This window comes from Schistocerca serialis, unplaced genomic scaffold (assembly GCF_023864345.2).
Source record: "Schistocerca serialis cubense isolate TAMUIC-IGC-003099 unplaced genomic scaffold, iqSchSeri2.2 HiC_scaffold_88, whole genome shotgun sequence".
Taxonomy (NCBI): Eukaryota; Metazoa; Arthropoda; class Insecta; order Orthoptera; family Acrididae; genus Schistocerca; species Schistocerca serialis.
This window is the reverse complement of record NW_026048496.1, coordinates 45,001-55,000: the sequence shown is the minus strand read 5'-3', so window position 1 is coordinate 55,000 and position 10,000 is coordinate 45,001.

Sequence of the window (10,000 nt, the reverse complement as noted above, 5' to 3'; positions counted from 1 at the left end):
GAACATCCGGTGCATCCTCTCCGCCACATTACACAATCCACACTATCATAACCAGACCGGGAGGTCCACCCAGAAAACAGAATATCCCACCCTTCCGACATCCGCCATTGCTCAGCTAAGCCACGAACACCCACACATGTCCTACACAGGGGTGCACCCAACATCACAATACTGCCTCCTGTCACAGTACACAAACAATGGCAGGAATGAAAGACACAGATCTGCCACAACCTTGGAATCGGAGCGCCGCCTGTCATGAGCCACAAGTGCATCCTGACGTGACAAATCGGATGATCCCGCAGGCATGCACTTACGATAATCACTATCAACGAACCTGCCGCCCCCTCCCCCCCCAAAATACACCTTTCCCTACAACGTGTACCTTAACCTAAGCTATATTGTACCTTAACCTAAGCGATATTGTACCTTAACCTAAGGTATATCGTACCTTAACCTAACCTACATTGCGCCTTCACCTAACCTACGTTGTACCTTAACCTAACCTACGTTGTACCTTAACCTAACCTACGTTGTACCTTAACCTAACCTACGTTGTACCTTAACCTAACCTACGTTGTACCTTAACCTAACCTACGTTGTACCTTAACCTAACCTACGTTGTACCTTAACCTAACCTACGTTGTACCTTAACCTAACCTACGTTGTGCCTTAACCTAACCTACGTTGTGCCTTAACCTAACCTACGTTGTGCCTTAACCTAACCTACGTTGTGCCTTAACCTAACCTACGTTGTGCCTTAACCTAACCTACGTTGTGCCTTAACCTAACCTACGTTGTGCCTTAACCTAACCTATGTTGTGCCTTAACCTAACCTATGTTGTGCCTTAACCTAACCTATGTTGTGCCTTAACCTAACCTATGTTGTGCCTTAACCTAACCTATGTTGTGCCTTAACCTAACCTATGTTGTGCCTTAACCTAACCTATGTTGTGCCTTAACCTAACCTATGTTGTGCCTTAACCTAACCTATGTTGTGCCTTAACCTAACCTATGTTGTGCCTTAACCTAACCTATGTTGTGCCTTAACCTAACCTATGTTGTGCCTTAACCTAACCTACGTTGTGCCTTAACCTAACCTACGTTGTGCCTTAACCTAACCTACGTTGTGCCTTAACCTAACCTACGTTGTGCCTTAACCTAACCTACGTTGTGCCTTAACCTAACCTACGTTGTGCCTTAACCTAACCTACGTTGTGCCTTAACCTAACCTACGTTGTGCCTTAACCTAACCTACGTTGTGCCTTAACCTAACCTACGTTGTGCCTTAACCTAACCTACGTTGTGCCTTAACCTAACCTACGTTGTGCCTTAACCTAACCTACGTTGTGCCTTAACCTAACCTATGTTGTGCCTTAACCTAACCTATGTTGTGCCTTAACCTAACCTATGTTGTGCCTTAACCTAACCTATGTTGTGCCTTAACCTAACCTATGTTGTGCCTTAACCTAACCTATGTTGTGCCTTAACCTAACCTATGTTGTGCCTTAACCTAACCTATGTTGTGCCTTAACCTAACCTATGTTGTGCCTTAACCTAACCTATGTTGTGCCTTAACCTAACCTATGTTGTGCCTTAACCTAACCTACGTTGTGCCTTAACCTAACCTACGTTGTGCCTTAACCTAACCCATATTGTACCTTAACCTAACCCATATTGTACCTTAACCTAACCCATATTGTACCTTAACCTAACCCATATTGTACCTTAACCTAACCCATATTGTACCTTAACGTAACCTAATTTGTGCCTTAACGTAACCTAATTTGTGCCTTAACGTAACCTAATTTGTGCCTTAACGTAACCTAATTTGTGCCTTAACGTAACCTAATTTGTGCCTTAACGTAACCTAATTTGTGCCTTAACGTAACCTAATTTGTGCCTTAACGTAACCTAATTTGTGCCTTAACGTAACCTAATTTGTGCCTTAACGTAACCTAATTTGTGCCTTAACGTAACCTAATTTGTGCCTTAACGTAACCTAATTTGTGCCTTAACGTAACCTAATTTGTGCCTTAACGTAACCTAATTTGTGCCTTAACGTAACCTAATTTGTGCCTTAACGTAACCTAATTTGTGCCTTAACGTAACCCATGTTGTGCCTTAACGTAACCCATGTTGTGCCTTAACGTAACCCAATTTGTGCCTTAACGTAACCCATGTTGTGCCTTAACCTAACCTATATTGTGCCTCAACCTAACCTATATTGCGCCTTAACCTGACGCACGTTGTCGCTGAACCTGCTCTGTAATTGTTATGCAACTCGTTAAATTAGTGTAGTGTTGCCTAACCGCAACCCTCGCAATATAGTTCGCTATTCGCACTGCCCGGTCCCCTGTGTATCGCGTCATGTTAAACACCTTGCAGGTGTTGCTGACTTTCCACATGCTCCTGCTATACACTGTAATGTGGATAGCAGCAGGACGTACATGCCCCCCCCCCTTCCCCCCTGCCTTCGCAAGCTGGTCGTTGAGAAGTTTGCATGTTCAATGCCCTTCGCATGCCGACGTACTCAGCCTACGTTGTGGTACGGCCTGTCACCTGTCCGCCGATGTACGCAAAACCCACAAACTGTACTGCACATTGGTCCGTATGTACTGAATGATACATCGTGGCACATGTGTGACCGTACGACGACTGCGCCTAGCAACGGCAGACCATACAGTCCAAATATTGTGCACGCAGCTACGTGTCGTCTCCCTATAAGAGCTGGATTGCAGTGTGGTACGCCATTCAGACGTGTGGGAGGAACGGACGCCCTGGATGGCGATCAGCATGAGCAGTCTGTTGATGTAGTGGAGCGTGTATTCGGACGTAGTCGTCTCTTCTCACACACCGTGATAGCATGTTGCACCGCGTTCCACATCTGCGACATCCTGCAGAGGCCGGCTGACAGTCGTTCGCGCAATGGACACCGCATACGTACGGGGGCTACCTTCCACGTGTTCTCGAGGCGTGCACATGTTGTTGCGTCTATGTGGGCAGACGTAGTGTGTTGTGACACCTGACACAGGCATGCAATACTCGTTGCAAATGGCGATGGACGTCTACGTTTGCTGGTGACGTTACGCAAATGAACAACAGGTAACCCGTTGTGGTGCGGTTGTTCTCGCTAGAGGTGAATCAGTGTTGGCGACGATCGGTCGAGCTATTAACCGGTTGTTTCAGGGATACCCACCATGCCCACGAACGTGAAAGGGGACCCACCATGCCCACGAACGCGAAAGGGGGATCTGGGTGTGAGGCGATACGCGGCGGTGGCTGGGTGGGACCGTCCCCGGCCGGTGAGGGGGGTCGCCCGGCGTGCTGGCAGCGCGGTGCGTGGGCGCACGCGCTACAGCCGGCTGGTGGGGGCGGCCAGTGGCAGGCGCGCCGGCCGACGGACGCGGCAGGCGGCGCAGCTGCGCGCCGGCGCCCCCTGCTCGCGGCGCCTTGCGGCCAAAGTAGGTCCTCGCGGGCCCGGTGCGAAGCGCGGTGGCCATCTGCAGTGTGCTGGTCCGATTGAGGACTGTGTGCGCTGAGGATGCGCCGCCGCCCGGCGCTCGGCGCCGCGACGCCGTCTGCTGCTCGGTCGCCCCAGCGGTTCTCGCAGGTGGTTTGTATCGCAGCTGTGCGGACGTGTTGGCGCGTGCGCTGTGCTGGGAGAGTTCGCTTCGGCACCCAAGTGGGGCTTTTGTCCTTCTGTGGCGCTGGCGTTGGAGCTGCCGGTCACCGTAGGTGGCGCGTGTTGTCTCCCGCCGGCAATGCCACGACAGCACGCTCCCGGGCCTCTGTCGGCAGCGGCAAGCTCAGTTGGGAGCACGGGTGGTCGCACCTAAAGCGTCTACTCGCCTAACTCCGGGCGATTGCGCCTCTCTCGAACCCGACCAAGTACTTAGGACGGCGCTGCGCGCCGCCGGGACCTGAGAGGGTTTCGAGGTGTGTTGTGCAGGGGAGCTCAGCCTCCTCCTGTTTGCAGAATAATTGAGCGGACGCTTGCGTGTTCGCGCGGGCCCCCGGGACACACTCCCGGGCGGCCGGCTGCTCAGCTCTAGTTGACGCAGCTCCCTGGTTGATCCTGCCAGTAGTCATATGCTTGTCTCAAAGATTAAGCCATGCATGTCTCAGTACAAGCCGCATTAAGGTGAAACCGCGAATGGCTCATTAAATCAGTTATGGTTCCTTAGATCGTACCCACGTTACTTGGATAACTGTGGTAATTCTAGAGCTAATACATGCAAACAGAGTCCCGAGTCTGGCGTGAGGTCAGTCGTTTGACGGCGCGTTTCGGGGCGGGCCCGCCCGCTGCCGGCGCGCCGTAGGGCACGGAAGCTCGCACTGGGGCGTATCGCTTTCCAGTCGGGTGTGCCGCGGCCGTCCTCACAGGGGAAGTGAAGCGTCTCACATAGCCTCTCCTTCCCAAGTGGCTCTTTCCGCCTTCCCGTGGTGCCAGATGTTAAGCTTGGCTTCTGCCTTGCGACAAAAGGGAGAGCTGCGACCCAACCCGATGCGAAAGCGAAGGGTGCGTGGCACAGGGGGAGCTGTGTCAAGGGACCGAACACCAGTCCCTCTCTGTTCGCAGGGCACAGACCAGCAGGTGCTCTGCATGCCGGCGACCTCGTTTGTCGGCGTGGGATCGCGGCGCGAGTCGGCAAGGGTGCTTCGCCGCGCCCCTGGGTAACCGGGGCGTGTTCTGCCAATCCCAGGAGGTGGTGACATCGCCTGGGCTAGGTTAGATGGGCCCAGACCGCTGAACGACTGGGGGACCGACCCACCACCTGAGTAGGAGTGGGTCCTTGGCCTTCCGGTGGAAACTCGGGCTAGTAGGCGGCGAAGGGCGAGGGGTGCATCCGCCTCTCCGGAGTGCGGGGTGCACTTGCCGAGGAGCGTCGAGTGAAATCGTCGACGACGAGGCCTTCGACGGGGACCAGTGCGCTGGCAACGGCGCGCTGAACCCTGCAGCTCAGGAGTGCCCTTGACCTAGGGGCGAGGTCGGTGGGCGAGCTGCAACAGTCCCCCCCCATGCCAGAGGAGCCGGTCCGGGGCAAGAGACGGGCTCCCAACTTTTTCACTCGTCAAATAAATCATGGCTGACCAAGAGACGAGTGAGTCGAGTGTTATTTCGAGGTGTTCGACACTTACTGTTCCCACCCCTGAAGAGGGCCTGGGGCAGAACGCAGAGAACGTGACAGAATGGCATACTAAGATAAATCAATTATTGGACACTAGTATCAAAAACGGTAAAATTAGTAACACAGCAGTACTCTCAATTAAGAAGGAGCTCGCCGCCTGGGCTATCGCTAGCGCGAAGCTCGAGGGACGACTCGAGGAATTGGAAAAGGAAAATGAACGACTACGGAAACAGCCCACCAAAACGTGGGCAGGAGTGGTCGCACAAGCGGCCACCAAAGCACAATCCACAAAAGAGACAATTGAAAAGGTATCCAAAAAGCCTGACACGGCTGTCTTCTTAAGACCCCTGCCAGGCCAGGATATCAAAAAAGTACAGGAATTATTTACAACTACCATAAATCCTGCAGCAGACAAAATAAAAATAAACAAGGTAAAGGCAACAAAAAACGTTGTTATAGTAGATGTTGCGACTGAAGAGGACAGGGACAAAATATTAAAACATGAAAAGCTCAAAAAGGTTGTCAAGTGTGAACCGCCCAAAAAGCGGAATCCCTTAGTAATCCTATACGACGTACCCACTGCAATAAACGAAAACGACATCTATGAGACAATAAATCAACAAAATTTTGAGAACATGAGTCTGGACGATTTCAAAAAAGAGTTCAAATTACGATTTAGAACTGGACCCAGAGAGCGCGATGTTGTACACCATGTAGCTGAAGTTTCGGGGAATATGTGGCGTAAGCTCACTACTATGGGCAGAATCTACATGGGGTTCCACTCGATAAACGTTAGGGACTACCTTGTAGTTCCCCGGTGTCATAATTGTGGAGACCTCGATCACGTTCACAAACACTGTGAGCGAAAGCCGGCTTGCTCCAGGTGTGGTGCAGAAGATCACACCAGGAAAACGTGTGGCAAAACAGGGATATGTATCCCTTGTACAAGACGAGGAAAAAAGAACTGTAATGCCACGGGAAGAAATTGCCCCACATATAGGTTATTAGAACAGAGACTTATCTCGAGAACTGATTATGGCTGAGTCCATATCAGGCGGCAGGAAGCCTAAGAGAAAGTCTCCGAGTAAAAGGGCGAGGGATGCACTAAGGGCCAGCAGATTTAGGGAGTTCTTACAAGGAGTTACCAACATCCGAATCATGAAAGTAGACACGAAAGATGCTGGTGTACAAACGGACCCCTGTGGTTACATTGGTGCTTCCTCTCCCCCAAGACGGGGACTAGGGTCGCTTAAAGAGCTAGAACGACCAAAAGGGCATCCTGTGGCAAAACCACAGACGAACGTACCAGAAAAACAAGACATACAAGTCAATGTAATAGACAGTACATTTTCCTCTACCAACTCTGGTATACAAAAAGGTTTGGGCGTAGATCCCAAAAGGGTATACCCCAACCTGGAACACGCACTACAATTAGCACGCCTGGAGGAGCCGGCGGTCCTCACCACAGCCCTGAGGCATGTGGTACGTGTCGGTCATGAATACGGCAGAGACGTCACCTTCTCGGTGATGGAGGCTGTCGACAGAATACAGCTGAAGACAATGAATCTCCCCACCGACTTTGGAGCCCTGCGTGACCTGATCAAAAAAGTATTTGACAGACGAAATGAGAAATTTGATCTAGATGAACTTTACAGTCAATCTGTCATAACAAATGGAAGAATAGCCCACGACTGGAATAAGAACTGGCCCGAATCACATATAAGAACATATTATGCACGAGACCCATTTAAACGTAGGACAGATTAACTCACATAACAGTAAATTAGTCATGCAGGAACTCCGCAGAGTCGTGGAGGAGAGGAGTCTGGATGTGCTCTGTTTGCAGGAACCATACTCCCTGGCTGGGCGAATCCCATTTGCGGCAGCAAGTTGGCAGGTCATTCACAGTGGAGCAGAACCCAGAGCAGCTATAATGATCATCAACAAAGCGCTAAGAGCCACAGTTCTCTCCCAGTTTTCCGACGATCACTGCAACGTCGTGGAACTACAAACACCAGCTGGAGTACTATACATCATAAACATGTATTTCCAGTACGGCCGGACAATAGATGAATTCCTTGACAAGCTTACACAAGTAACCACGGCGTTGCGGGGACGTCGATGTGTTATTACAGCAGACATAAATGCCAAGTCCCCCCTGTGGTTCAGCGGCACACGAGATGACCGAGGAGAAAAGGCTGAAGAGACCATCATGGCGCTACAGCTAATGGTCGCCAATAAGCAAGGAAACCCGCCCACCTACGCAGGAGGTGGGGGCGAGGGCACCAACATTGACGTTACATTGGTCACGCCCAATCTCGCCACCAAAGTAACAAACTGGATGGTCTGGGACCAGGTAACAACCAGTGACCACAATCTTATCACATTCTCATTGGGAGACGAAGAATGCCGCTGGGACATGGGGTGGGAGACACAGCTAAACTACAACAAAGCTGACTGGGATCGCCTGGCAAGGGAGTGTGAAATACCGACATTGCCCGACGGTGACGAAAATGTCGAGGGATACGCAGAGGAGCTGGTGAAAGCAGTCGTAAGGGCGGTAAAGGCCGCTGTACCAACCAGGAGGAGAGCCGTAGCGGCCTCTCCGTCACCATGGTCAACCGAGCTGGGACAGATGCGCCAGTCTGTCAGGAGGGCCAGGAGGTACTACCAGCGAAGTGTCGTCTGGGAAGAAAAGCAACGTTGGCTGCTGAGATATAGAGAGGCCAAGGAGCACTTCCAGCAAGAGCTCAAAGCCGTGAGGCTACAGAGCTGGGAAAAGTATGTACAAACGCAACTAGCTACAGACCCATGGGGTGTACCATATAAGTTGGTGCGAGAAAAGATCAGGTCACCCATGGTGTTGTCCACCGTCAGGGATCAGGGCAGGATGACGGAAACCTGGCAGGAGACTGCTGAGGTCCTCCTCCGTGTCCTGCTGCCTGACGATGGCGAAAATGAGGACTCTGAGGCACAACAGCAGATTCGGAGACAAGATCTAGAGGAATACCGAAACAACAATATGGTATATCCCTTCTCCGAGGAAGAAGTAGCTACACAAATAAAAGCCCTTAAAAGAGGCAAGGCTCCAGGCCCAGACGGCATCACCGCAGAGGTGGTGCAATTCCTGGCTCCCCAATTGGTGGCACCTCTCACAAGGTTGTACAACGAGTGTCTGCGGCTCGGGAAATTCCCCCAAATATGGAAAAGGGCTACAGTTGTAATAATCAAGAAAAGTCGAGACAAAGATCCACGAGAACCCAAATCTTACAGGCCCATATGTCTATTAGACACACTGGGGAAACTTTTTGAGAGGTTGCTGGCAGACAGACTGGCAGCACATCGAGTGTTGTGCGGGATGAGTAACAGACAATTCGGTTTCAGGACAGGGAGATCGGCGTCTGACGCCATCGCCCTGGCTGCTGAGGTCTGTGCCTCTACCCCGCACAAATACGTGGTCGGCATCATGGTGGATATCAGTGGCGCCTTTGACAGCCTGTGGTGGCCCTCGCTCTTCTCTCGATTGCGAGAGAAGGAGTGCCCAGCGTCGCTATATGGCTGTCTCAGGAGCTATTGTGAGAATAGGGAGGTCTGGCTATCGTCCCCTAGCGGAAGAGTAAGCAAAAAGATCACCAAGGGGTGTCCACAGGGGTCAGTCCTGGGGCCACTCTTTTGGGATGTTAATATGGAACCTCTTTTGGACAACCTTCAGAACAGCGACGATGTGCTAGAGGGCATAGCCTACGCGGACGACCTCCTCCTGCTGGTTGGTGGCCGTAGCCGCGAAGACTTAGAGCCGAAAATTGAAAGGGCCATAACAATCCTAAGTACATGGTGCCACCTGTCCAAAATGAAGATTTCTCCAACAAAATCTACATATCTACTCTTAAAAGGACAACTAGTTAGAAATCCAACTGTGAGGATAGACGGCTCACCAGTTCTTCGACGCCATGAAGCGCGATACCTGGGCGTAGTCGTCGATGAGAGGTGGACATATACATCACACATAGATACCGTTACACAAAAATCCTTGGAAACATTAAATCATCTCATTGCAATTGGACACAAGCGATTTCACCTACCACCAGAACTAATCAAATTATATCATAATAGCATATTGACTTCAATTGTAGGATATGGATCAGGAATCTGGGCCCACAGACTCACGAGGGTTATGCCTGCCATGGCTGTGAGAAGAGTGCAGCGGAGCATGTTACTAAGATCAGTGGGAGCATACAGAACTACACCTGGAGGAGCCCTAACAGTACTGATGGGGCTCTGCCCGCTCGACATTAAAATCCGGGAGCAGGCAGCATGGTACTGGATAAAAAAGGGAAACAGGGACAAAGTAGTTGAATTGATGGGGATATACGTGGGGAACAAAATTGAAATCAAACGAAGGGGGGAAGAACTTTGGCAAGAACAATGGGATAACGAGGAAACCGGTCGGCGAACACATGAACTGTTGCCCAATATTAGGGAAAGGTTACAACTAAAGCACTTCACACCATCACGAGGACTGCTGCACTTCCTCACAGGTCATGGACCCTACCCGGCATATCTATGCCGGTTTGGGAAACAGGCGACACCAGCGTGTGACTGTGGGGCCACACCAGGCACCCCGGAACACGTGGTGTATGAGTGCCACCTCTTCGACGATGTAGCCGCGCAACTTCGTCAGCAATTACCAAATCACGACACGTATCACCTGCTCAGGCATGAGGACCATTTTACAATCTTGAATAAATTATCTAACGAAATATCACTCAAAGTGATAAGGGACTATTTAAGGAACAACAATTAAGACCTAACTATTCCCAAATTAGACTCTGCGCATTCTAACCTGTTCCGCCGAGGCGAGGACTTGGCCA